This window comes from Triticum aestivum, chromosome 3A (genome assembly GCF_018294505.1).
Source record: "Triticum aestivum cultivar Chinese Spring chromosome 3A, IWGSC CS RefSeq v2.1, whole genome shotgun sequence".
Classification (NCBI taxonomy): domain Eukaryota; kingdom Viridiplantae; phylum Streptophyta; class Magnoliopsida; order Poales; family Poaceae; genus Triticum; species Triticum aestivum.
In genome coordinates, this window is record NC_057800.1 from 37,622,223 (window position 1) to 37,628,222 (window position 6,000).

At 41.8% G+C, this 6,000-nt stretch overlaps 1 pseudogene; it reads right to left on the minus strand.

Annotated features, from left to right (window-relative positions):
• LOC123056692 (uncharacterized) overlaps nt 1-2,502 on the minus strand; it is a 42,694-nt pseudogene extending 40,192 nt beyond the window's left edge.
• Nucleotides 2,503-6,000: the final 3,498 nt, after the last annotated feature.

Below are 6,000 nucleotides of genomic sequence, written 5' to 3' on the forward strand. Positions count from 1 at the left end.
AATTACTTAGTGATAAAGCAAACAAGCACACACGAGAATATTCACCCCACGCTATTGCTCCCCGGCAACGGCGCCAGAAAAAGGTCTTGATAACCCACAAGTATAGGGGATCGCAACAGTTTTCGATAAGTAAGAGTGTCGAATCCAACGAGGAGCTAAAGGTAGAACAAATATTCCCTCAAGTTCTATCGACCACCGATACAACTCTACGCACGCTTGACGTTCGCTTTACCTAGAACAAGTATGAAACTAGAAGTACTTTGTAGGTGTTGTTGGATAGGTTTGCAAGATAATAAAGAGTACGTAAATAAAAAGTAGGGGCTGTTTAGATAAAGAAACGATAAAGTAAATATAGCGAGTGTGGAAAAGTGGTGGTAGGAGTTGCGAAATTGTCCCTAAGCAATTGACTACTTTACTAGACCGATAGCAAGTATTATGTGGGAGAGGCCACTGCTAGCATGTCATCCTTTACTTTGAATTCTATGCACTTATGATTGGAACTATTAGCAAGCATCCGCAACTACTAATGTTCATTAAGGTAAAACCCAACCATAGCATTAAGATATATTGGTCCCCCTTCAATCCCGTATGCATGAATTTCTATGCTAGGTTGAAGCTTCTGTCACTCTTGCCCTCCAATAGATAGTCCTATCAACATACAACTAACCCTATGGTGTGATCCACGCGCGCGCTCATATGATGGGCACCAAAGGACAGCAACATAACCACAAGCAAATTAAATCAATCATAGCAATTCATCAACCACCGATAGGACAACGAAAATCTACTCAGACATCATAGGATGGGAACACATCATTGGATAATAATATGAAGAATAAAGCACCATGTTCAAGTAGAGGGTACAGCGGGTTGCGGGAGAGTGGACCGCTATAGATAGAGGGGAAAAGGTGATGGAGATGTTGGTGAAGATGGCGGAGATGTTGGTGTAGATCGCGGTGATGATGATGGCCCCCGGTGGCACTCCGGTGCCACCGGAAGCGAGGGGGAGAGAGCCCCCCTCCTTCTTCTTCTTCCTTGACCTCCTCCCTAGATGGGAGAAGGGTTTCTCCTCTGGTCCATGGCCTCCATTGCACGGGAGGGGCGAGAGCCCCTCCGATATTGGATCTGTCTCTTTGTCTCTCTCTGTTTCTGCGTTCTCATATTCTTCCCTTTCACCGTTTCTTATATTCTCGAAGATCCGTAACTCCGATTGGGCTGAAATTTTGACACGATCTCTATCCGGATATTAGCTTTCTTGCAGCGAAATAAGGGCATCAACGGCCTTACGGGGTGGCCACGAGGGTCAGGGGCGGCTGCCTCCCCAGGGCGCGCCCCCTACCTCATGGGCCCCTCGAGCATCGTCGCGCGTGGATTCTTCTTCCCAAAAATCATATATATATTTTAAAAAAAATCTCCGTCAGTTTTTATTCCGTTTGAACTCCGTTTGATATGGATATTCTGCGAAACAAAAAACATGCAACAAACAGGAACTGGCACTGGGCACTGGATCAATATGTTATTCCTAAAAATAGTATAAAAAGTTACCAAAAGTATATGAAATTTGAATAATATTGGCATGGAACAACAAAAAATTATAGATATGATGGAGACGTATCAGGTTTAAACTTTCGAGAGCCGTGCCCGCGGTTATGTGATAGTTGGGAATTTTTAATATCAGGTTATAGGGGACTTGAACTAAACTCAATTAAAATACACCAATCGTGTGCTTAACCGTGACTTATCTCTTTTCGGGTGCGTTCGAGAAGAGAACACTAGTTTGTGACCGTTTGCGTAATTACTCATCTTACTCTTGTACTCGTAAGTTAGCCACCATATAATGTTTAGTCACTTGCTGCAACCTCACCACTTATCCATTCCATACCCATTAAGCTTTGCTAGTCTTGATACCCATGGTAATGGGATTGCTAAGCCCTCGTGGCTTACAGATTACTACAACAACAGTTGCAGGTACAGGTAATGTGATGATCATGACGTGAGAGCGATGTTTACATGTTTTGGAGTTCTTCTTCTTCTTCTTCTTCTTCTTCTTCTCCTTCTTCTTCTTCTTCGACCAGGGGATAGGTTCCTGGTCGGCAGCTTGGGCTAGCAGGGCGTGGATGTCGTTTGAGTTTCTATTTGTGTTTTATCCGTAGTCAGATGTTGTTCTCATGTATATTGTTTGATGTATTCATGTGGCATTGGTATGCCTTTGTATGTATCCCCAACTATTATATAATGGTATGATGTAATGATATCCATCTTGCAAAAGCATTTCAATATGCGGCTCTATCCTTGGTGGGACCTTCGAGTTCCTCTCGGATAGGATCACATATTGGGCGTGAAGCAGAGGTCGTCCAATGGGGAACATGGCGCGGCGCTGGAGCTTGACCCACCGTGAACATCGGTGGCCGACAAGAGGACGATGAGGAGGAGAGCCTCGCCGAGCATCGAAGAGGATGTGCCCACGGCCATGGTGGTGGTGTATTGTCTCTCGGTCTCTCCCTCCCTCTGCCCCCTTTGTCTCTTCTCATTAGTTCAACCTTAACGACGGATGTATCATATCATAAATAAAAGAAAATAAATCCATCAGGTTGGATCAAATCATTTGAGATATGCTCCATAAATCCATACCTAGAAATCTTATATCTCAAACATTTATATATGCAATCACACTTCATAGTAAGCGAATCGCGGAAGATCTCAGGATAATACGCCGTATCTTAAGCATCAAATGACTGTTTAGATGCACTACCATTTACCAGGAAGCAACAGATACGAGCGTTAGGCGAGCAACCACCACCAAGAAATCATGAAGAGCCGTAGCCCAACCATCCTCCTCATCGTCGCACTAGTGCTGGCCGCGAAACAAAAAATTGGGCAGTCCGGTATGTACCGGCAACCCGCTAGCCCATCAACTGGTGACACCTCATACCGTATATTGACTCTTGTGTTGTATAAAAGGTTTTCATTGTTTATGAAATATTGGTATTTCAATAGCTGGATCACCACCAGAGTACTACTTTTGTCAATCTAGCAGCCCCAGAGTACTACTTTTTGTCAGAGAAGGAGGCGCATGCATCAGTCTCTTCTCTCTCCCTTGCAAACAAATCCATAAACTTTGGATAGACGCTACAAATCATCCGACTTACGTTAGAGGAAAGATCATCCGCCTCGCCGGCCGTTGGATCGGGCGTTGTGTAGCCATCAGATCACACCACTCATCCCCTTCCTGTAACCAACCGCACTGGCACTCCCTCGCATTTACCATGAGAAGGAAAAAAGAAAGACGACGCCGAGGAAGTGAAGAGAGCAGCCCGCATACGATTTTCGGTGGCATCGTAGCACAACCGCCACGCACTTCCAGTGCAATCAGTGGCACCACTCAAGCTAGCTTCCGGGGAAACGCTCTGCTGCAGGCGTGGATCTGATGCTACAATGCACCGGTGGCCGCTCACATTGCGTTGTTGCATGCGAGGTTACGAGGACGCTGCTGCCACTCCCCGACGGCGGAGCTGCGGTGGAGCAGGTGACCTGCTGCAGCCGGCGACGGAGCTGCATTGGAGTAGGTGGTCCACTGAAGCCCCGGCGGTGGAGCTCAATTGGAGCAGGTGGTCCGCTGCAATGGCGCATCCACTCCTCGGCAGCGGAGCTGCATTGGAGCAGGTGGTCCGCTGCAGCCCGGCGGCGGAGCTGCATTGAAGCAGGTGGTCCGTTGAAGCCCCGACGGCGAAGCTGCATTGGAGCAGGTGGTTCGCTCCAATGGCATTGCCACGCCTAGACAATGATGTTGCTTTGCAGCAGGAGGTCCGGTGCGGTGGCGCTGCCATGCCTCCACGGCGTTCGTGCTTTAGCAGGTGGTCACGGCTGCCAAGAACAGCGGTGTTGTGTTGCAGCAGCGGCGCTGTTGCGTCGGCGCAGGTCGTCTGGTGGAGGTCTGTTGTGAGCTTGCGTCGCGAAGCGGAGATGGAGGCCTGCGGCGAGCGTCAGCGACGCGGTGGCTGCAATCAGAGAGGCACTTCTGTGAGTCTCCAGGGCCTGTTGACGGATACGGCGGAGAAAGAATTTCCGGCGAGGTTCATCAGGCTCAACGCGTGGGAGAATGGGAAGAGATAGAGCAGTTCCTGGGTGCGTGGATGCGGGATGTGAGGCGGAGCAGTTGACCGAGACGCACCAGCCCGGGTGGGACCACTGACACGTGGCACGCAGACGAGGAGGTTTAATTTCTTAGAAATCAGACGGATGAATTAAAGAGTTTTCCTAAACTTTATTTCATCTTAGCAAATTAAAAACACTCATATCTTTTGAACCATAAGTTCGTATTTGAAATTATATATATATATATATATATATATATATATATATATATATATATATATATAGACACACACACACGGACCCTGGATGAGGAATAGTTATTCTTCATCCTCTATTTTATTATCAATGCATCGTAATTTTACGTTCAGTAAGTTTTTTCTTATTTCCTATGCAAAAAGGGACCGTAAAAAGATATATAATCGCTGTAAAAAATATTTTATGTTATATAAAATTACAAACGTAAAAACATAGTCTAAAATACACATAAACTGCAAATTTTCTTGTCTTATGACCTATATTTTTATTTTTTATGTCAAATTTTACGTAATAAATAAATAGGAATGTAACTATTTGAATTTGAAACGTAATTTAATTATGAAATGATCGTAAGATTACCTCGGGTGAAGAATAACTTATTCTGCACCCTGGGCGATGAATAGTAACACCATATATATATATATATATATATATATATATATATATATATATATATATATATATATATATATATATATATATATATAGATTCTTGACGCCAGGACCTTTAAAAACTAGACCGATCTTGGATACATTTCACACACATTTAAATTTCAACATTTCGCATTTGGTATGTGAAACAAGCCAATAACATATTTCAGAATTGTGAAATAATAACTACATAAATTGAAATTGTAATATACGATTGTAAAACTGATTATTTAGAAATGTGAACAATGTATTTCACTTTCTGTGCTTACTAGTTCACAATTCAGAACCAACATTTCACATTTCACCGGCTTCTTTCGAAAAAATAACACCTATTTCAATTGCACATTTCTCAAATAACGTATTTCACTCTTTCGTAATAAATTGTTTCATATTTTCAAATAGTCCTTTCACAATTATATGTCATAATTTCACTTTTTGCGGTTACTAGTTCACAATTTAGAACCTACATTTCACTTTACACTAGCTTGTTTCACAAAAAAACATATATTTCAACTGCACATTTCTCACATAAACTATTTAACTATTTTGAAATAAATTGTTTCACATTTTAGAATAATCAGTTTCACAACTGATCCATTATAATTCACTTTCTGTGGTTTCCGTTTCACAATTCATAAGCTATATTTTTCTTTTCACTCGCTTGTTTCATAAAAGGGACACCCATTTCAGTTGCTCATTTTTTAAATAACATATTTCACTCTTTTGAAATTAAACTATTACACATTTCCAAATAATCAGTTTCACAAGTTGACATTTCAGTTTCATAATTTTTTCACTTTCAAAACCAATATTTCACTTCCGCTGTCTTGTGTCACAAAAAACAGTTTTCAAGTGAAAAAGATTTGTTTCACATACAAAATGTGAAACATTGAAATTTAAAGTGTTTGAAATATATCCAGAATTTTTATTTTGAAATAATATGTTTCACAATGATATATTATAATTTCACTTTTTGTGGTTACTACTTCACAATTCAGACCTACATTTCACTTTACACTGGCTTGTTTCACAAAAAGCATATGTTTCAACTGCACATTTCTTAGATAAACTATTTCACTACTTTGAAATGAATTGTTCGACATTTTTGAATAATCATTTTCACAATGATACATTATAATTTCACTTTCTGTGGTTGCTATTTCACAATTCAGAAGCTACATTTTTCTTTTCACTAGCTTGTTTCATAAAAAGTTCATC